Below are 24,647 nucleotides of genomic sequence, written 5' to 3' on the forward strand. Positions count from 1 at the left end.
ATTCATAATTAGCTCCTAATATGTTTTTCTCATTTTTGGGTTTGTCAAGATACATAATTAGCTCCCTATATATCCAATGAACATACATAATTAGTTGTTATTTTTATAATTACTTTGTAAGGATAAGAATTTATATAAATATGGTAGGTTAAAGTGTGTATTTATATTATTTCGGAAAAATTACATATATACATAAGGTAACTTTACCTTATTACATAAAATCCCATATTGGAAAAGAAATTACAAAAATCCCAAAGTAATTACTTAAATCCCTACCTTTTTTACTTTCTCTCTCGTATCCCTTATACATCCCAAACCATCATTTTTTGCTCCAACTTTGTGCTCTATATTTTCCACCTAAAACCTTGTTACCATGATTTAGGGGTTTCAAATTTCTTTTACTTATCAGGCATTAACTGATCAAGTAATTAACTTCATCACTTTCTTCATTTAAATAGAAAATTATTCCTTTTTTTCTTTGTTGCGTATGTAATTCTCAAATTCCGCCCCCCCCCCCCCAGCCCACACCCACTAGACTAAACTTCCCGCGATACACAATATATTGATCTATCAACTTTTCTTCGGATACTAATAAGGTAAACATCAAAAAAATTAAGTTTGCAAACCAGTATCAGTCTCAGCTTTCTCTTTAGATTTGTACATCCGTTAATTCAAAATCCCTCCTTCAATTTCGCCTCCTCTTTTCGGCACATAAACTTTGTTAGTTTTACGGTCACATGATACTTTAAATATTTACATTATACATTAGAAATTTTACATTAGATATTACTTTTACGCGTTGTTGATTTTATGGTCGCATTATACTTTACATATTTACATTATACATTAGAAAGATATATATTTTTTATAATACTTTATTTACTTCAGGAAATGGTTTCTTATACTTTAATACCTTTTATAATACTTTACGTTGATATATTTTGATATATGTTGGGTACATTATACTTACAATTGTAACCTTATACAATATAATTATAATACGTTTATTTTAATTGTGTTCACCTCATACATTTATGGTCACATTATACTTTAGATATTTATATTATACATTAGAAAATTTACATTAGATATTGGTCTTCATGACATCCTTATAATATGTATAAGGTTACATTATATATTTAGAAAACTTAAATTTTACATTAGTTTTCATGATAACATTATACATAGACGTACTATGTATAAGGTGTACACATACATGTTGAACTATTGTATAAGGTTATGCTGATATGTTGCTCCCTTTTTTGTTTTTTTTTTCATTGTAACTTATTTTTTTGTGATAGTTCTGATAACTTTGCAAATATATATTATTGTCTCAGGGCATAAAATATCCTATTGACAAAGTTTCGGCTCACCCGTTGCATATTGATAGCTCATGTAACAGGAAATTTGGAGAAGTTATGAAGAATTATTTTGGGAAAGAAATTATTGGGGCATTTAGAACAAAAAACACAATTGCAAGGAAAACAATTGTGGTGATGTTTCTAGAAATTTTTGAATTTGTATTACAGTTTCTATTTTCAAGCCTCTATAAAATCAACACATTAATTACTGGAGTTAATTGTGTGGGAGAATAATGGTATCTGATTTTATTTTCATAATTGTAGGCAAAACAGTTAGCTCATATATTGTAGTAATGTACTCTCTCCATCCCAAATTTCCTAATTTAATTTCTCATTTTACTTGTCTTTTTTCATTAATTAAGAAGAGACGAAAAAAATTTCTATGTTTTACCCTTTGCATTAATTGTTGTTTTTCATAGTAAAATGTAAACATCATTTAATAGGGGTATTACGGTAAATTAGTCATGTTATTAATTATCTTTCTTAATCAATGTGTCATCTCAATTTGGGACAGATAATTTGAGACGGAGGAAATATAAGGCAAAGAGTCATGTATATGTATTTTTCTTAAGTTGAGAGAGAGAAAGTACATCTGGAATTCTGTGTGTTAAGTGTGAAATTTATGTTGTTTATACTATTATATTTTTCCTCAAGTATTCCCATGGCCCATTTACCTTTACGACCCAAAGAATGATATCCAGACGTAACCACTAGCCGATCACATGGATCAATTCATACGACCCTAATACCAATGGCTTCCTATTTTATTCACAAGAAAAGATTAAGAATTCTAAATTAAACTTAAATAAGTTCATGATTGATAATACATATGCTAAATAAACCAGATAATCCAACAAGTATAAAGCATCACAAGATTAACAAAAACATGATAGAAACTGGTATATATAAAGTAAAAATGGACCTTTGTAAGGTGAGATTCTTTTCATAACTTGATTTGGTACAGGACCTCCTATTGAGAATCGAACAAGGCAAAGATAAAACTAGTTGCAAATAAACACTCACTAAAATTAGGAAAATAGGAGTTTAACTCTAGCAAAAAGCTAAACCATAACTTATTTTGGGGTGTTTTGGTTTCATGATGGTGTTGGGTGATTTAACTGATTTCTGGTTAGTACTGGTGAAAATGTAGAAACTAGACCTAAAATAAAAACATAGTCGTGATAGTCTAAAATTTCAGAAGGATAAGAAATTACATATCTACAATATAGCTCACACAATATATTTTTTATAGTTAGCATGTGCTATGAACCAATAAACTAGTAGTCGTTTATGATAGAATAATTTAATTAGTTTTTGTTTTCCCATTTCAACTGATTATCAAGAAAATTAAATATAAAGGAAAATGAAATCAAAACATCTAATTTATCATGTTTTACTACTTATAACAAATAGGTATTAACGAAATTGTAAATATTAATCGAGTCATACTCATTTGAAGAAAAAGGCATAATTATTAACACTATGGCTACATTTGTTTTTATTCAGATTCACGTCTGAATCTGAATGCATATCTGAATAATTAAGATGTTGTGTTCAGATCTGAAATCTGAATGGTTAAGATTATTTATTTTTTAATATCTAAAATATGTAAAAAAAATTTATTTACCTATAATATAAAAAAATATAATTCATATAAAAAAATTATATATTAGAAAAATATTTGATTTAATATAATAAAATTATTATTTGATTGAAAAAAGATATTTATATTTGTTGGTGATAATGGAGATGGTTTGTAATGGTGGTGATGGTGGTAATGATTGATGTTAGTGATTGGTAATGTTGGTGGTAATAGTTATGATGATAGAGATATTTGCTATTGTAGTGATTGTTATGATGGTGGCGATTGGTAGTGGTAGTGGTAGGATGTGAAATTGGTTGTTTTTAGTAGTTGGAGGTGTTGATTGTGATTGCTTTTAAATGAATGCATGATGGTAGATGATGTATTGGCGATAGTTGGAGATGTCATAAGCTGGAATGGTGAAATGACTATTAATAGAGATATGCTATAGCAGTGTTGGTGCTTGAAGCGGTGGTAGAGGTGGAGACACCGGTGACAATGGTAGTGGTGGTCAAAGAATGTGTGGATGCCGATGATGTGTTAGCGGTAGTTAGCAGTGGCGCTAGTTGTGATAGCGAGTTGGTTAGTAGTTGTGATTGACTGATAGTGATTAATGATGGTGGTGGTATTGGTGGTGTTGGCAGTGTTGGCATTGGCGTTGGCGTTGACGGTGGTGATAGTGATGGATATAATTAACATAATGGAGGTGGTAGATATGGTAGCGGTTGAAAATAGTGATTAGTAGCAATTACAATTATGAATGGTGGTTATGATGGTGGAGGTGGTTGGTGGTGGTGGTGGTTGGTGACAAGGTGGTGGTTGACAATGGTGGTGGTGGCAGAGATAGTTAGTGGTGGTGATTCATGATTATGGATAGAGTGGTGGTGAATATTATCCAACACAAAAATACCTCTTAATGATTAAGATTTAGTTCCAGATCTGAATGATTATGACCTATTAAGAGCTAAAATCTTAATGAAAAATAAATGCACTTAATAATCTGATGTCTGAATCATTCAAATTCATACCTCAATCAAGTGCAATGAGGCCTAAGTTATCTTTATCCCAACAAATAATTTACGCTATGATGAGAATCCACATAGATCATTCACACATGCTTATACTTTATTCTTTAATGTATAATTTTGTACTTAAAGCATTATTTTTTTATCATTAATATTAGTTTATAAATCATATAATGCAAGAATCAATATAAATGTAAAACCACAACAATTCTACCATTACTTTAAATAGTATGGAGCAGTTTGAAACTGCAAAACTAATGTCTAAATATCAAAGCGTTAGATACAAAATTTTGAACCAATTCTCCACCCCACGCAAAAGGCAAAGAGGAAAGTGTTAGCCCCATATTTACATATTTTATTTTAAAAAGGATAAACTAATAGACGAATATATGTAGGATACACTGAAGATATGATCACATCAAGGAAGATCTTCTAGGAGAAAATTATGGAGAAATATCTCGGGTGATCCCTACCTACAAGGAAGGTAGCTCTGAATCTGGAAGAATATCGGTCAAGATATCATCAAATCTAAAAGTGTAAGGAAGATTTCCAATTAATCACGACAACATCTTACAAGGAGTTATGCAAGGAAGGAAAATCATACTCTCTATATGGACATATCTGATATGGACCTGTATGGTTGTGAGCTCGTGATCGAGAAAAGAAGATTGCATCACATGTACGAACATATCTGATATGGACGTATCATATGATGTAGTTCCTCAATTATAAAATCAATTAAAATCTTTGATTGAGAGGAAATTCCTTATAGAGCAAGAAGCCAAATCAACTGAAGGCTATAAAAGAGAAGATTGAAGACAAAACACAATACATAACTTTACAGGAAATTCTTAGTGTGTCTCAATCTTAGTCTCAATAAAGTTTTGTACTCTTTAGTTTACAATTGTTATAAAAGAGAACGATCGAGTCAACTTAGTCATACCAGTTGAAGCTGTGTCACAAGATCTGAATAACAAAATAAAATTTAGAACTTTTCCACTACATGTGTATTCCGACTCTACTTTGAAGGCTCTAAGGAAACCCTTGTAACCCAAGGGGACTGGAAGTAGGCACCACACAGGTGTTCTAAATAAGTATAAATCTTCACGTTATTATCTTACTTACTGTTTATTTGTTTGTTCTTTAAGTTTAATCTATTTTATTTAGTATATTAATCTATAGGTGATTCAATTGTCAAGACTGACCAGTCGTCTTAAGAAAAGTTTTATTTCAATCAGCTCTCCCCCCTCTTGAATTTCAATTAGTATCAGTGTAGGTTTCACCAACAGTATTTCTTAACCACACATGAGAAAAGATTCAATGGCAAACTATCAGATTCCAGGAGCCCTCCTTCAAGACAGTCAGTCATAACAACACTACTCGCACTAGAAGAATAGATACAAAATTTTTTGTTCAGTCAAATGACTTCCAAGCCTAGGTTTTCATTAAGAAGGGACCAAATCCCACTCCAGGAATCAAAGAAAGATAGAAATAAAAGGAATCAAGCAATGTTGACTTAGACGACTTTAAAAACTTTGAAGTCACCAAGAAACAACAAAAGGTAATTCAAACTAATGAAAGAGCCATTAGTTTATTGTATAGTTAGCAAAGTGAAATATGACAAGATATCAACCTGTGAAACTATAAAGGAGACATGAGAAAAATTAGAAGTAACCTACGAAGGAACTACCATAGTAAAAAAGACGAGAATCAGTGCTCTGGTCAATGAGTATGAGCTCTTAAAAATGGAAGAAAATGAAAGTGTGAATTCAATGTTTGCTTGATTCAGCAAAATTGTATGCGACGTAAAGTCCTTGAGAAAGATCTATCCAAATAGTCTACAAGTCCAAAAGTTTGTAAGAAGTCTCCCAAAGGCATATGAAACCAAAGCTGCCATTCTAGAAGGTGGGGATCTCCATAATATGACCTACGATGAATTAAGAGGTAACTTTATTACCTATGAATAAAATTATATTAACAGGTACAACAAGGAAGAAAGGAAAAAACCAGTGGCTTTCAATGTCATAACAATCAGAGAAGAAGAAATCCTAAATAAAGACAACAACAAGGGAATGACTCTCATAAATCGGAGTAATCCAGATTTTGAAACAAAGACAACAGAGATCACAAGGATACAAGAACAATGACTTCACAAGGAATGATGATTGTTGTTATTATTGTGGAAACTTAGACACATTAAATAGAACTGTCAATAATTGATGAGGAGATCATCTAAGAAAAACAAAAACTTTGGGGCATGGAGTAATGAAGATGAAACTGAAGAAGAGACAGAAAGGGCAAATATGTGCTTTTTGGCAAAAGGTGAACTAAGTGAGGTAAGACCCTACAGTTTCATTATTGCAACATTGTTCACACAAATCTTGATATGATTATTAAAGAGCTACAAAAAATTATTGATGAATACGATAAAATTACTCAAGAAAATAAAAATTGGAAATCTCGGTTAAAATGAAAACTTGAAGAGGAAAGAAGAAATTGGCAAATTGAACTTGAAGCATGTCAAATAGAAACTGACTTACTTCAAGAAGAACTTGGTGATGTAAGAATGCAGTTATAAAATATTAGAAAATCACCAAGTCATAGTTCCATAAGATTAAATTCTTTTAAAACTAAATAAATCTCCTTATCATGTTTGTTTGAGTCGGCTAAATCTTCTTTCTCTTTTCAAGGACCAGTTTGCTACACATGTGGCAAAAAGGAACACAAATCACATAACTGTAGATAAAGGTCTAAAGGTGTGTGGGTTTGGAAACCCAAAGGAAGCACATCAAACACTCAAGGACCCAAGACCACTTGGGTACCTAAACAAAATTAATCTTTTTTTCTGTAGGAATGCATCCGCTAAATCTATAGGAAAGAAATGTGGGTTATTGATAGTGGATGTTTCAAACATATGATCGAAAAGAAAAAAAATTCATCTCTCTAAAGAAATTTAAAAGAGGATTAATCAGACTTGGGAATAATGCCAAAGGTGATGTCATCAGAGTTAGCTCAATAAAACTCAGCTCCTCCTGCAAACTCATTAAAGTGTATCACGTGGATGGGCTCAAACACAATCTGCTGAGTATTAATCAACTGTGTGACACAGGATTTAGAATATTTTTCAAAGATTAGGGTTGATCCATTAAACATGAAAAAGGTACATTACTCATATTGGTCAACGTGTTGACAATATTTACATCTTGAATAATCCTAATATTGACAATATTTATACCTTGAATAATCCTAATTTTGCTACACTGATACGTCTTACTGTGGAAACCAATGATACTTGGTTATGACACAGAAAACTTGGACATGCAATGTCACGACCCGAGCCGAGGACCTGGCCGCGATGGGCATCCCGAACCATAAAGGCCTGAGAGACCCAGTGTTCTACTAATAAACTGGGACACGGGACTGTACCTCAGAACCTGTAAGGGAAGGGGATCCACACTTGGAAAGTACTGGTATATAGAACAACCCAAAAATAACATATATTTCATGTAACATAATTAAGAGCATTGTAAAAATAATTTAGCATAATGTGTGTATATATATATACACACACACACACACACACACATGAGAATAATATGAAAAGCTTCAATTCATGCTTTTAAAACATTGACTCAACTCTTTGCTTTAGTTCTGAGCTAGATGGTAAACCCTACAAGTCTACAGTCCATGGGCTATATGGAATCTGCCATTTACTCGTCGGCCAAGACCCCAAATCCAAGTTTTCCGCAAGGATCGGGTCCTACATACTATTCTAGTATACCAGTACCCAGAGGCAAGTATACATTGGCCATTCACGTGATTGGAATGCCAATCATATCTCTCGAGTTGGTAAAACTCAGTTTCCAGCAATGAGCCCTTTCACTCAAATGCTTTCTTTGGGTAACCATCTAACTCTCTTTAAGCCTAATTTTAATCCTTTAACACCATGCTTTATGATCAAATTATTCATTTATTTCATGTTAAGGGCATTTCATAATAGGTATTGTCATACCTACACTTGCAAGACATATCATATCAAATCATATCCATAGCCCTTCTCATTAAAAAAATATGTAAATAACCATCTAAAAGATTTAAACATCACATGAGAGAGTTCTTATATGAAAAATGATATGAAACTTATGGAAAACACTCTCCTTTTAAGACTTTAACATATGGTGGCCAATTCAATTATTTATTACATGCATTAACTCTATTTGGACATAAAATCCTTTAGAATAAGAATAACCTCTTTGAAAACATGTAAAATAACAAATCATAATTGATAAAGAGACATTTATAACTTGAGAAATACAATCATTCATAAAGCAGCCCAAACATTAGTTATAAATAAATCTAATGATAAAAAAGGGGACTTATAATTCATGTTCTCAAACTCATTTCATCATAACATATTAAGACCATAAATTTCATCATGAAAAAGGAAATTTCACAAGTCATCAACATAAATCACTTTTTGAAACTCATATTATAGATGCACATGATTATAAATCAAGCTTATGAAAAAAACCCATGATAATTACATACTTTCATCAAATTAGGTTCATGATGCATGCTCTTTAAATAATTTCCCAAAACTCATTACATATACATTATTATATATATTTAAAACTTGTTAAAATGGTAAAATTATACCCATGAGATTTAGGATAGTCCCACATACCTTTTGACAGAGAAAAATCAAAGAGAACGTAGAGAGATTTACCCTTGGAGATCAAAATTCTTGAACCCTAGGTGGTTTCTCCTCTCTTTCTTATGGGAAGATAATTTGGGGATTTTGAGAAGTAAAATAACGTGTTAAGACCTAAATTTTGTCCATATATGATTATGGATAGTTATAGGATGATAAAAGACCTTATTGCCCTTAAAATAACTCAAAACGAAACAGTTTTTGACACTCGGAAAAGGCTTGGCAATGCCAAGCCAAAGAAAATCTCAAGGTTTGCAGTGCATGGCAAAAGCAAATCTGAGGCAATGTGCTTTGGCAATTTTTCCACGACACATGGCCAATGCAGACCCTAGACAAGGTCCTACTCAAACACTCATAACATTTGATTCCTAACTTAGATTGACAAACAGTAGGTGGATTTAGAAAGAAGACTCAAAGGGATTTAATTTGATATATTATAGACCACATAAATCCTCATATTCTAGGACTAATGGTCATTATAATTTGACCCAAGAAAAATCATTGACTAAAACTCAACCGGTAAGAAAGTGCGCAACTTAACTTTGAGCTAGAAGAATTTTATGACGTATACTCATATCCAAATATGTTCTCACACTAAAGAATTTTTATTAACACTTATTTATAACTAGGAAATATTGGATTTGGGTCTATATACATTGATAAAATAGTTAAACTTTAGCCCAAAAATAGCGGGGTGCTACATGCCAGTATGCATGCCATTGAAAAACTCTCCAGACTTGAATTGGTGAGTGGTCTACCAAAACTAAAGTTTAAGAAGGATCACAATTATGAAACCTTTCAACTTAATAAATAGACTTGATCATCATTTAAAATCAAAGACATTATCATCACCACCAAACCTCTTCAAATAATTCATATGGATTTGCTTGGACCCAACAAGACCGCAAGTATTGGTGAAAAAGGATACGTATTTTCTATTGTTGATGATTACTCTCGTTTTACCTGGGTAATTTTTCTTGCTCACAAGCATGAAGCATTCACTAATTTTGAGAGATTTTGTAGAAAAGTAAAAAGAGAAGCAGGATAGTTCATCACTTATGTTCATAGTGATCATGGAGGAGAATTTAAAAAAAAAGCTTTCGAAGAATGCTGTGCTCAGAATGGCTACTCTTAGAACTTTTTATCTCCTCGACTCCTCAGCAAAATGGTGTGGTGGAATGAAAGAACAGATCTCTTCAAGAGATCACAAAAACCAAGTTTCTTGAATAAAATCTACAAGATCACTTCTAGGCAGAGGTAGTAAGCACAACATGTCATATTCTCAGCAGATGTCTGATCAGATCAATTTTAAAGAAGACTTATTATGAGATATGGAGATGGTAAAAGCGTAACATTGATTATTTTCATTATTTTGGATGCAAGTATTTTATCCACAACTATGGTAAGAATAACTTAGGCAAGTTTGATCCACGAAGTGATGAAGGTATCTTTCTTGGGTTCTCTCTCTCCAGCCATACGTACAGAGCATAGAATAAATAAACTCTATGTGTTAAATAATCTATGCATATTGTATTTGATGAAACTAATCATTCTTCTATGAGTTTGAGGTTTGATAAAGAACAAGTAAATGATTTGCACTCAGTAGGAAAAGTAGACATAACTCCTGAATCAACAACCACTGAGTTAACTATAACCCATACTGGGTTAACTCCCATTGATAATACAAAAAAGTTTAATATTCTAAGAGAATAGAGACACAATGTAAGCTTTCAAAATAAGTTTATAATTGAAAATCTAAATGATAAGAGGCCGATAAGAGCTTCATTATGAAAACAAGCATCTATTGCTCTTCTATCTCAAATTTAGCCCAAAAAAGTTGATGGATCCCTTAAAGACAAATCTTAGGTTGAGTCCATGAAGAAAGATATAGATCAATTTGAAAGTAATCATATTTGATATCTAGTTGAAAGACCCAAAAATGGCTCAGTTATTAGAACTAGATAGGTATACAGAAATAAAATACATGAAGAAGGTAAGGTTGTTCAAAAGAAGGCTAAACTTGTAGCTTAAGGCTACTCCCAGAAGGAAGGTATTGATTAAGATGAAACCTTTTCTCCTTAGCAAGGTTAGAGTCGATTTGAATTTTGTTAGTTTTTGTCACCTTTAAATGCTTTAAATTATATCAAATGGATATTAAGAGTGCTTTTCTTAAAGGGTTAATTCATGAAAATGTTTATGTAAAACAACCTCCTAGCTTCGAAAATCCATCCTATCCAAATTATGTTTTCAAATTATCAAAAGCATTCTACGGTCTCAAACAAGCCCTAAAAGCTTGGTAAGAGAGGTTGAGTACTTTCCTGTTAAACAATAATTTTCAAAGAGGTAAAATTAATACCACTCTTTTTACTCAAAAGCTAGATTCTAATCTACTCATTATGAAAATTTATGTTGATGCTATTATCTTTGGTAGTCCTAATGTCTCTTTGTGTGAGAATTTTGCAAACTTGATGAAAAGAGAATTTGGAATGAGTCTCACGGGAGAACTCACATTCTTCTTGGGACTATAAATCAAGCAAACTCCCAAAGATACTTTTATCAGTCAAGCCAAATATACAAAGGAACTCATCAAAAAGTTTGACATGGAAAAACAAAAGGCTTACGAAACTCCAATGAGTCCCTCCACAACTCTTGATTCAGACACATTTGGGAAAGATGTTGATGAAAAGACAGACAGACGAATGATTGGATCACTTCCCTACTTGACCTCAAGTCAACTAGATATTATGTTCAGTGTATGCAAGTGTGAAGGTTCCACTCTTCTTCTAAAGAGTCCCATCTGACTTCCATCAAAAAGAATTATTTGATATCTTATTGAGATATAAAATATTAGACTATGGTACCCTTGTTCCTCACACTTTAATTTAGTTGGCTATTCATATGCTGATTTCACAGGTGACAAGAATGATAGAAAATGAACTAGCAGGATGTGTCAGATTCTTTGAAATGCCTTAATTTCATGGCATAGAAAGAAACAAACTTTAGTTGCTCTATAAACCACTAAAGCTGAATACATAGCCGTTGGAAGTTGCAGTAATTAAATTTTATGGATTATGCATCAATTACTTGATTTTAATTTGTCTTTTAAATATGTGCCTATAATGTGTGATAACACCAATGCAATTAGCTTATCAAAATATGCTGTGCATCATTCTAGAGCTAAGCATATTGACATCAAGCATCATTTTATTCGAGATCATGTAAAAAATGGAGAATTTCTTTAAAATTCGTTGATTCAAAAAATTAGTTGGTCAATATTTTTTCAAAACCCTATTAGAAGAAAGATTTTATTCCTTATGACAGCCTTGGAATAACACACATTAATGATGTTTGATTCGAATTCTATTTTTTATTTTTTACTTTTGGTAAATCCCTTTCTGACTTGCATTATTGTCTCTTTTTTTACCATCCTTTCATCCCTCCCTTTTAACTCTCTCCATAATTACCGCCCTCTCCTTAACTTTTTTCTCTCTCTTTCTCTCCATAATTACTGCCCTTTACCATTCTCTTTTTGCAAAGAAGTCTAACGTCCTTTCTTTTAACCAGTCACCTCCATTCACTTCACCCCTCTTCAACTTCTCTCTCATTCACTTCACACTCTTTTATCTTTTCACCCCTTCATCTCCCTTTCAACCTTTTTAAAAACATTTCCAAGCCTATTTTCCCTAAAATAATAAGAACAAGATTAATGGCTAATCTTTCTAAAAATCCTCCAAATTATAATTCTTACAATCATGATCCTATTCTCATCTTTGGTTCCTCTAAGAAAGCCTTTTTGCATCCTTTACACTCTTATTCTCCCCAAAATTGCTCAGCCTCGAGCCCCATCTCATCCATCAAGAAATTTTACCTATCCCCTCTAGATTTTCTTCCACTAAAGAACATGCATAAGTTTTGGACTGCTCACAAAGGAAAAAGTTAGCCGCTTTAAAAAATTGCTCAGTTGTGCTTGGTCGAGTTGTCAATCTTTCTCAGTTGAAGAAATCTTACTACAATGTAAGTTATTTCTTTAAATCCTAAGACTTATCTATAGTTTTTCACCTTTGTAGGATGGAAGCATATGAGGATCCTATGCCCATGTTCTATGTGAATCTTTGCCTTTCTTAAGATAGTGGCAAACTAGAAACTCTTGTGCCTCGAACAAGAATCATACTCAATGATTTGTTATTTTAAAAGGTTTTTAACACTAATTTTTCTGGGATAATTCCCTTCATGAGTGGTACCTCTTCTGAGAATTTTGAGGTTAGCTTCGAGGAAGCTAAAAAGGTCATTTCTGACCCAGATATAAGTTTGTTAAATTTTGATCCACAGTCTCTCTGCTTTAAGTACAGAATATTAGCTCATATTATTGCCTCCACACTCATTCCTCGAAAGGGGTCTCTTAGTAATGCGACTTGCCATAATGTGTTTGTGTGGTACTACATGGTGAAAAAGTATGAAACAAATTTAGCTGTTTGGTTTCGAGAATATTTGCTGGAGAGTGCTGTAGATGCTCATACCTCTGCTAATGTTCCTTATGGATTGCTGATCCAGAATCCTCTTATGCTACTCTATTGACCTATCTATTTATTCAATCATGGAAGTCTTAAAAACTTATGAGTCTAAGACCTTTGCCAACATGGGATATGTCTTGGTGGATAACGAATAGTGCAAAAAAAAATGTGTAAAAGTAAGATTAGATCCTCCTAAGGTAAGCAAATCTGTATGAATGTATCTAATTATGTGCTTCTTATGATGAAGAAATTTGAGAAAGTGAAGAATCTGCTCAAGGTTATCGAGAAAGGGTTGATTCTTCTCAGGATTTGACTACCAGGTTACTACAGTTGGGTAAGGACACAAGTTCTAATGTAGGCAAGGTACGGCTAACTATTGATGGATTCAAGCAGGAAGGTCTCAAGATCTTCAATAGATTATTTGACCGCATAGAATCCATCAAGTCCAACATCAATTCCTCCAACAACGATTTTGCCATATTACTCCAGAATTCTTACTCCATCTATTCAAAAAATGTCAAAAAATTCTATGACCACTTTTGTCATAGCATGCATAATACTCTTTCCTATTTCAAGGTCAAATATTGAGATAATGACTGCTATGCAAAAGGGGGTCATTTCCCTTCTTTTTTTATGGTTGTAACTGATATTTTAACTTGTCTTGCCATAATGTTTTGTTGGTTTTAGATGCTGCATTGACTGCTTATCTGTCATGTGCCCATTTTATGCTTTGTTGTGTGTGTGTGCTTTGTTCTTTTTTTATTATGTCAAAAGGGAGAGGAAGATGAAAACATCGAATAGGGCCTTAAAGTAAGGGGGAGAGTCAGTCAGTCGCCTACTAATGCTCAAGAAGTTAACTCAATCATGACAAAGTCCAAAGAGTCAAAAAGAAAAGAGGAGCAAGTCAACTACAAGAACAGAAAAGTCAACTGCTGTTTATATTTGTCATTATAAAAAAAGGGCAGATTGTTTTCCCAATATTTACATATTATATTTTAAGAATGACAAACTAATAAATGAATATATCCAAAATACACTGAAGATATGATCACATCAAGAAAGATCTTCTAGGAGCAAATTATAACAGAATATCTCGGGATATCCCTACCTACAAGGAAGCTAGCACTGAATCTGGAAGCATATCAGTCAAGATCTCATTAGATATACAAGTATAAGGAAGATTTCCGATTAATCACAATGGCATCCCACAAGGAATTATGCAAGGAAGGAAGATCCACCCTCTATATGGACATATCTAATAGGACATGTATGGCTGTGAGCTTATGTTCGAGAAAAAAAGGTTGCATCACATGTACGGATATATCTAATATGGACGTATCATATAGTGTAATTCCTCAATCAAGGAATCAATTCAAATCCATGATTGAAAAGAAATCCATTGGGTTTTCCTTATAAATAAAGAAATCAAATCAGCTGAAGGCTATAAAAGAGAAGATTGAAGACCAAACACAATATGCAACTTCACAGGAAATTCTTAGTGTGTCTCAAACTTCTCTTAATAAATCTTTGTACTCTTTAGCTTACAATTGTTATAAAAAAGAAAGATTGAGTCAACTTAGTTATACCAGTTGAGGCTGTGTCACAAGATCTGAATAACAAAATAAGATTCAAAAGTTTTCCACTACATTTGTATTCCGACTCTACTTTGAAGGCTTTACGAAAACCCTTGTGACCTAAAGGGACTGAAAGTAGGCACCACATTGGTGTTTCAAACCAGTATAAATCTCTGCGTTATGATCTTATTTACTGTTTGTTTGTTTGTGCATTTAAGTTTAATCTGTTTTGTTTAGTATATTAATTTGCAGGTAAGTCTACTGTCAAGACTGACCAGTCGACTTAATAAAAGTTTTATTTCAAATATCTGCCCCCCCTCCCCCCCGCCCTTGAGTTTCAGAAAGTAATTGTCAAGTAGTCAGCACAACATACATAGCTACATATATGTCATAATAGCTCATAATTATATGTTTAGACATTTATAATACGTTTAATCATGGACATCAATATCTCTTGAGGAGTCAGGTAAAGATGTGCTATAAAGATGTATGGTAAGGAAAAAGAAGCAGACAAAAAAGTAAGACCTAGATGGCAAATCTTAGAAAAGACTAGGCAAGCATGCTAGTCAAGCAACTAGCTAATTAATTAAATAGTTACTAGCATGACCATGAGGACTCACCCATATTAGCATGATCTATCACCATGTCTATGGTAAAAAAGGACATGGTTATTTGAGTTTGAGTGTGTCGGGATGACCGCGACATATTTTCTGGTGACACCAAACATGGACGAGAACTGCCGCATCCTCATGTGTACCACCTCAACTTGTGCAACTGCCAATTGTGTTTGGAGATGGTCAACTTGTTGCTGCAAAGAGGATATAGCTCCAACACAACCATAAACTGGATCCCTCACTCTAGCATTAGCTTCCTATACCATTTTATTAACAGCATCCCCCCTTTGATGCTCCGGTAGCTCCTACAAAAAAAAAAATTAAAATTTCAAAGTTTAAATAGTAAAAACTTGTATGAACAAATTCTAAATTGTAAAAAATGATCAACTTTCAAGTGATGGGCAGTTGTTGTTAATATTTGCATCAAGTAAAATATTTTCAATTTAATACTAATTTAATTAAAGTAAGACTATATTTATAAAAATCGAGCGCCTGCAACTTTTTTCAGTGTTGTATAAGATTAAATGTTCTACATTATAACAGAACAAAATTTGTCAGTTTAGTTTATATTCGTCGTTTTCTTTAATCCCTGCACCTCTTCCTCCCAGACCCTCGATCCCACCACCCCCAAAGAGGTGTGTATGGTATGTTATTTCGTTTTCAATTTTGCACGTGGCATAATTTTCTAGTCCCTTCATGTACTGTCATCACATTAGGGCCCAAAACCTTGACCAACTATAAACACCATAGTGATGTCATGATTACACAAAAAGAAAGCATGTTTAACTATCAAGAAAAGAGTTAAGTAAAAAACCTGAGCTTTTAACATGGAATTTGTCTTTTAAGTGTGAACTCACGTTCTTAAAGCAAGGAAAAACAAAAGTGATGTGCAAGCACTTTCCTAAAATTACTTTGGAATAACAAATTTTTGACTATATGCTTATGCTTATGTACATCACGAGAAAATAAAAAGATAAATACTCAATTGATTCACTTTTACTTATCTACCTTGTACTTTATGCAGGTTTCTTAAGAAACAACTAATGATGTTAAGGATAAAATATGAAATCATATAATTATTTTTTCTTATTATATTAAAAATAAAAAGAATTATTTTTAAAATAGCGAATAAGTAAAAATAGATGGAGAACGTATTAAGACTTTTTTTACAAAGTACTTTTCTTTATTCGTCTTCCGATTTCACTCTCTTGTGTTACTAATAAAGTATTAGTTGGAAAACATTCTGGACGAGCATATTTGAACCAAGAAGTTAAGATCGATAAATAATTGCATTGTGTGTGTTACCTTAAGGTGATAGTGGGGTCTTTGGACCGTTTCAGCCGTTATAGAGCCAATATTTATTGGCGCATTTGACTTTTCTCACAAGTTGTTCATTGATTTTAGTTGTAGCTGAAATTAGTCAAAATTTTCATACTAGTAGTTATCTTTAACTTTGACTCGTCACCATATGTGACCGCCTTTCTCTTCAATATACTTGATTTGAAGGGTCATTCATTACCTAAAATATCACACATAAAAAGTTTTTATACACCATCAGCTCAACATACATGTTGTTCTTCTATGGTAGTCTTACTAATAACCTCCGAAAAATAAAGTAAGTGTTATGATATATATCAATTTTGGTGAATGTCTATCAAGATCTATTTGATGTCTATCAGGATTTGATGTATTTGTCTTTTAATGTGAAACTAGGGGCAAATTCTCCCTATAAATAGAAGAGCTTCCTTCATTGTAAATCATCTATTAAGAGAAGAAATAAGAATTACTCTCTTTATTCTCTCTACTATTCTTCTTTATTCTTTCTTATGTTATAACATGTTATCAGCACGAGACTCTACTGTCTCAAATTTGAAGGATAAGGCTAAGGTATTATTATTTTTCTTTCCTTTTTCCATATGGCTAACAATCTTACGAACTGTGAGTTTGTTGCCCTTCAAAGTTTGGGAAAGAACTATATTTCATGGGTGTTGGATGCTGAAATCCACCTAGATGCTATGGGTTTTGGAGATGTCATAAAGAATGAAAATACATCTAGTCAAAATCGTGTTAAAGCTATGATTTTCTTGCGTCATCATTCTGACGAAATTCTGAAAATTGAGTACCTTACTACTAAGGATCCACTCTTATTGTGGAATAGCCTAAAAGAAACGTTTGACCATTTAAAGATGGTCATCCCCCCCGAAAGAACGATATGAGTGAATGTATCTAAGATTTCAAGACTACAAGTCTGTTCATGAATACAATTCTGCCATGTTCAGAATTTCTTCTCAATAGAAACTTTGTGGAGAGACAGTCAATGATAATGATATGTTGGAAAAGACACTCTCCACTTTTCATGCCTCGAATGTGCTCTTATAGCAACAATATCGAGAAAAAGATTTCAAGAAGTATACTGAACTGAGTTCTCATCTTCTCATGGCTGAACAAAATAATGATTTGTTGATGAAAAATCACGAGAACTGACCAACTGGATTTGCACCATTCCTTGAAGTGAATGATGTACACGCTCACCATACTAGGCATGGAAAAGGTTGTGGCCCTGGTCGTGGTCGTGGTCACATTGACCAAGAAAGAAACCCTGTTCCGGGTGTTAATCATTCATAAAAAAAAGAGAAAAGATGAGAAACGTGAAGTATTTACTTGTTTTCGATATGGCGGAAAAGGACATTATTCACGTGATTATCGTTCACTCAAGCACTTGGTTGATCTTTATCAAGCATCATTAAAGAAGAAAGAGAGAATTCCCGAGGCTAACTAGAAAGAGAGAACTCCCGAGGCTAACTTTCTTTCTGAAAATAATGTTGACATCACATGCTTGGATGTAGCAGACTTTTACGAGCACCCTGAAGGAAAGATTGATCACTTGATTGGTGATGGTTCCGTAAACATGGAAGAATGAATGATTTTTAATTTTGTTTTATTTTTATTGATAAGAGTTAGTGAATAAAGAATCATGTAAAAGTAGTTGTTTGCCTGATTATTAGTTTTTGATTATTATTGATTAGATCAATTACATTATTGTAATTTATTATTAAATTAAATTGAGTTTTAATTTCTCTATTTTTTTTTTGTTGAAAGAAAAAAAAACAATACTATTGCTTTTCTAGTACTACACATTTCTGAAAAAAAAAAGGACAAAGTGTTTGCATGTTAAAACGACGGCTACGATAGTACTATTGATTAACATATTGTTTGCCTGTTTTTTTTATATTGTCCACATAAATATTGTCATTAATTATTCATATTATATAATACAATAATATTATCATATTCTTTATCAAGTATAATATAGTAATATTATATTGTTATGGTATATCCACGTCCTAAACAAATATAATATAACAATATTATATTATTGTATGTTAATGTTCCATATTATTAATTATAATAATAACATATTACATTCTTTATCAAATATTATATTCAATAGTTTTTAATTTGGACATATTATTTTTTATGATTAACAATTTCTTATAAGCTTCACTTTGTACAAAAACTTAATATATATTTTATTTGGTTGAAGATATGGATAATTTTCAAGAAGATATTTGTTTGATTGATTCTGGCACTACACATACGATATTCAAAGATAAGAAATATTTCTCTCATCTAAACATGGTCAAGATTAATGTTACTACAATTTCTGGTAGTGCTAATTTGATTGAAGGCTTCGGAAAAGCTATTATAATCTTGCCCAAGGGAACTAAACTCATCATAAATAATTCCATGTTTTCTCCTAAGTCTCGAAGAAACTTGATGAGTTTTAAAGATATCCTTGAAAATGGTTAACATATCAAGACAATTGATGAGATAAATGTTGAATATCTTATTATCACCCATAATATCTCTGGGTAGACATGTGTTATTGAAAAGTTATCTGCTTTATCTTCTGGCCTGTATTGGACAAAGATTTGTGCAATTGAGGCACATTCTATAGTAAACCGGAAGTTTACTAATTCTAATACTTCCGTACTTTGGCATGATAGTGTGGGACATCCAGGATCAATAATGATGAGACGAATAATAGAAAATTCAAATGGGCATCCATTAAAGAACTTGAAAGTTCTTTCGAATGGTGAATTTTCATGTAATGCTTGTTATCAAGGCAAGTTGATTGTGAGACCATCTCCAACAAAAGTTGGGATTGAGTCCCACGCATTCTTAGAACATATACATGGAGACATTTGTGGACCAATTCACCCACCAAGTAGGTCATTTAGATACTTCATGGTCCTAATAGGTTCTTCTTCTAGATGGTCTCATGTGTACCTTTTTTCATCTCGTAACTTGGCATTTGCAAAATTGTTGGCACAAATAATATGATTACGAGCTCAATTTCCTGATAATCAAATTAAGTCTATTCGCCTTGATAATACTGCAGAATTTTCATCCCAAGAATTTAATGACTATTGCTTATCGATTGGGATAAGAGTGGAACATCCTGTACCCCATGTTCACACTCAAAATGGCCTTGCTGAGTTATTAATTAAATATCTACAGTTGATAGAAAGACCATTATTGATGAAAACTAAGCTGCCCACTTCTATTTGGGGTCATGCAATTTTGGATGCTGCAACACTTGTTCGTCTTAGACCAACAAATTATTATAAATTTTCTCCGTTGCAATTGATTTTGGGTCAAGAGCCTAATATATCTCACTTGAGAACTTTTGGATGTGGTGTATATGTGCCTATAACACCACCAAACCGCACCAAAATGGGCCCCCAAAGAAGGTTAGTAATTTATGTTGGGTTTGAATCACCCTCTATTATTCGCTATCTTAAACCATTAATGGGAGATATGTTCACTACTCGATTTGTAGATTGTCGATTTGATGAGATACTTTTCCCAAAATAAGGGGGAGAAGATAGTGATATCAAAAGAGAAATTTTATGGAAAAATCCATCCCTATCTCATCTTGATCCACGTGCTTTTATTTGTAAACAAGAAGTACAAAAGATTATTCATCTGTAGAAAATTACAAACCAAATGTCGGACGCATTTACTGATCTAAAAAGGATCACCAAATCACATATTATTGCAGAGAATGTCCCAATTTGAATTGATGTGTCTAAAGGATCATCCACTAGTGTCAGAGCTAATGAATCTAAGGAATGCTTGAAGCATGGCAGATCATTAGGTTCTAAGGATCGAAATCCTAGAAAAAGAAAAACAAATGGTCAAGAAGACACTATGAAAGATCCACATATGGAAGTTCAATATTTGAGCAATGTTGATATCCCTGAAGGAATTAATAAGCCTGAGACTCAAGAAAATAAGGAACTATCCATGAATTCAAGTGATGTTGAAACTAATTTGAATCGATCTGAAATAATAGTGGATTATGTCTTTACATATAATGTTGCAATGAAAATCATGCAAGACAGTAAGGATCTTGAACCTCGATCTGTCATAGAATGTCGACAAAGAAATGACTAGCCAAAATGGCAAGAAGCAATTCAATCTGAATTGAATTCACTTGCTAAACATGTAGTTTTTGGACCTATAACTCAAACACCTGATGGTGTTAAGCCCGTTAACTATAAATGGGTCTTTGTCCAAAAAAAAAAGAGAAAAATAAAATACAAAAGGTATAAAGCATGCCTTGTTGCACAAGGATTTTCACAATGGCATGGTGTCGATTATGATGAGATATATTCACCAGTTATGGACGCAATTACATTGCGTTATCTTATTAGTTTCACTATCCATGAGAGACTTGAAATGCATTTGATGAATGTGGTAACAACCTATCTATATGGATCACTTGATAATGAGATATACATGAAGATTCCTGAAGGATTTAAAATGCCGAAAACATTTAGTTCAAAGCCTCAGGAAATGTATTCCATTAGATTGTAAAGATCATTGTATGGTTTGAAGCAATCTGGACGTATGTGGTATAACCGTCTTAGTGAATATTTATCTAAAGAAGGTTATACGAATGATGAAATTTGCCCATGTGTTTTCATAAAGAAAACGTTGGAGTTTGTTATACTTGCTGTCTATGTTGATGACATAAACCTCATTGGAACGCCAATAGAGCTTCAAAAGGCAATTGATTATCTAAACAAAGAATTTGAGATGAAAGATCTCGAAAATACAAAGTTATGCCTTGGTTTGCAAATTAAGCATTTGACAAACAACATCTTTGTTCCTCAATCTGCCTACACAGAAAAGGTGTTGAAATGATTCTATATGGATAGAGCACATACATTAGGTACTCCGATAGTTGTTTGATCACTTGATGTGAATAAGCATCCATTATGACCTCAAGAAAAGAATGAGGAACTCCTTGGTCCTGAAATACCATATCTTAGTAAAATTGGTGCACTAATGTATCTTGCAAATACTACAAGGCTTGATATTGGCTTTTCTATAAATTTTCTAGCAAGGTATAGTTCTGCTCCTACTAGGAGACATTGAAATGGGATCAAAAACATATTATGGTATCTAAAGGGGACTACCGATATGGGCTTATTTTATTCTAAAGATTGCAGTTCCGATCTTGTTGATTATGCTGATGCTGGATACTTATCTGACCCGCATAAAGCTCAGTCTCAAAAAAGCTATGTATTCATATATGGGGGTACTGCTATATCTTGGAGATCAACAAAGCAATCTATCATAGCCACTTCATCGAATCACGCTGAGATTATAGCTATTAATGAAGCAAGCCGAGAGCGTGTGTGGTTGAGGTCCATAATACATCTCATTCGAGAAAAATGTGGCTTGAAATGTGATAAACTACCCACGATTTTATATGAAGATAATGCAGCATGCATAGCACAACTTAAAGAAGGATTCATAAAAGGAGATAGAACAAAACACATTTCGCCAAAGCTCTTCTATACACATGAGCTACAAAAGAATAGTGATATTGACATACAGAAGATTCGTTCAAGTAATAATGTAACTGACTTATTCACCAATTCTCTTCCAACTGTAACTTTCAAGAAGATGGTGCACAATATCGGAATGCAAAGGTTCAAGGAAGTTCTTATTAGGGGGAGCTAATACGTGTTGTACTCTTTTTCTCTTACGAGGTTTTGTCCCACTGGGTTTTCCTTGTAAGGTTTTTAATGAGGCAACCTATATGTGTATTGTTATACATTCAAGGGGGAGTGTTATGATATATATCAATTATAGTGAATGTCTATCAGGATTTGATGTATTTGTCTTTTAGTGTGAAACTAGGGGAAAATTCTTCCTATAAATAGAAGGGATTCCTTCATTGAAAATCATCCCTTAAGTGAAGAAATAAGAATTAGTCTCTCTATTCTCTCTACTCTTCTTTATTCTTTCTTGTTTTATAACAATAAGTACTATTTCATCCATTTAAAAAAATGACCTATTTTGGCTTGATACAAAGTTTAAGAAAATAAAGAAGACTTTTGAATCTTGTGGCCTTAAATATGTCATATGGAAAGTTAAAATTAAAGTATTGCCAAAAAAGAAAAGGGGTCATTCTTTTTTAAACAGACTAAAAAGAAAAATACGTCATTCCTTTTTAATACGGAAGGAGTATGCTATTATAAGTTAAATTGCATAAATATATTATATTATATTAATATATAAAAGTACTTATAATCCTTTAAAATGTTCTCTACTTTAGGGGAGGATGTAGCTAATTAGAACGGGATTCAATAGTAAGAATCTTAAAAATTAACTCATATCCTGAATTCACTTAAACTCTATTTAATTGTCTTCAGTTTGTCCAATATTTGAAGTTATACATATTAACAATGAAAATATTTTATCATGGATGAGATACGCATATTACATGGTAGAATAATGTGATGTATCCATATAACTAAATTGAAAATTATTAACATAATAGTAAAAAAATTGAAACAACGAGTAAGTACTTCCAAAAGAGTTAAGATTCATGTTGTTTTTACTAAATTCTTAGCATCACTAAAATTAAAAAAAATTCAAATAAAACTAGAAGTAATGAAAAAAATCCAATTACTATAAAGACAAACACCTAATTTACAAGTAGGACGTGTGTATTTACTTGTTCAACTTTATACAAATTTAAGTGGTTATTTGTGCACACACAAAGTTTGAGGTCATGGATGTGATTTGAGGACAAGTTAAAAGACATATTTATGTATTGTGCCAAAAAATTAATATGTATAGTAAACTTTTAAAAGAATCAAAAACAAAAATTGTTGAATTTTTTCTTCAACATTTAGTTTTTTTTTGTGAACACCTCTAAATTCTCGCCTCCCTCTTCCTATTTTTAACATTCCAATGGTTAAAATCTGACTCTATTAAATTAATTCGTTCTCTAATCCTTCTATAAGCAATTTCTTCATTTTCCAGTAGCATTGAAATCTATCAAAACCATCTCATAAAGAAAATAACATTACTCATTTTGACAATAATTACGTAAGTTTGGAGCCATAAACACGTAATCAATAAAAATGCAATGCACCCTCCTTCAATTTATTTTTCTACTGTCATTTTCAACTTTTTAATATGATATCTAGTTGGAATAGGAGTAAAGTGGGTGTAGGGTAAAATCTGTGTCCCACAATGGACACTTGTCAAGTGTAGAAAGGGTCATACAACTGACCTTTCCTATAGCTTATATAGGATAAAATTTTTCTTGACAATGTATAAACCTTTTCTACGATAACTAAATATAGTTTAAATTAAATGAATGTACCAATCCAACTTCAATTTCACGTTGGAATTGTCTTCCCTTTTGTCCGCTGTCCCATTATGGCATCTTTTACTTGTATAGTGAAATTAAAGTGCATCTCATTTTATTACCGGTAGAGCATTTTCTTGGCAACAACATTCTCCGACACAATAATAATAATAATAATAATAATAATAATAATAATAATAATAATAATAATGATAATAATAATAATGACTATGTCTAAATTCCAGCAACACATAATTTTCTCTAGCATGTAAGGTAAAATACATGAATATGAATTGATTAGACATAAAGAAATTAAACATTCTGACCTGAAGCATCTTGTTAACATTGCTAGCACCAAAGACCTTTTGCATACTGGCGAACTTTTGTGGCTCATCAGCTGGAAAATAAGTAGAAAAAACACAATCTTGTGCACATCTCCTCCATAGCAACTTACAAAATGCGCATGGAGAAGGTGCAACTTGTTTCCCACCACTCTCCTTCATTCTATATGCAGACAAGAACTCTTCTAACTCTAACAAGTTACTTCAGATAGATAATTGACTTACTAGTTATAAATCGGTCAATATAA

At 32.5% G+C, this 24,647-nt stretch overlaps 1 pseudogene; it reads right to left on the bottom strand.

Annotated features, from left to right (window-relative positions):
- Positions 1-15,361: 15,361 nt before the first annotated feature.
- Positions 15,362-24,561, bottom strand: LOC124889021 (annotated as a pseudogene).
- Between the last annotated feature and the right edge of the window lie 86 nt (positions 24,562-24,647).

Source organism: Capsicum annuum, chromosome 11 (genome assembly GCF_002878395.1).
Source record: "Capsicum annuum cultivar UCD-10X-F1 chromosome 11, UCD10Xv1.1, whole genome shotgun sequence".
In the NCBI taxonomy this organism is placed as follows: Eukaryota; Viridiplantae; Streptophyta; class Magnoliopsida; order Solanales; family Solanaceae; genus Capsicum; species Capsicum annuum.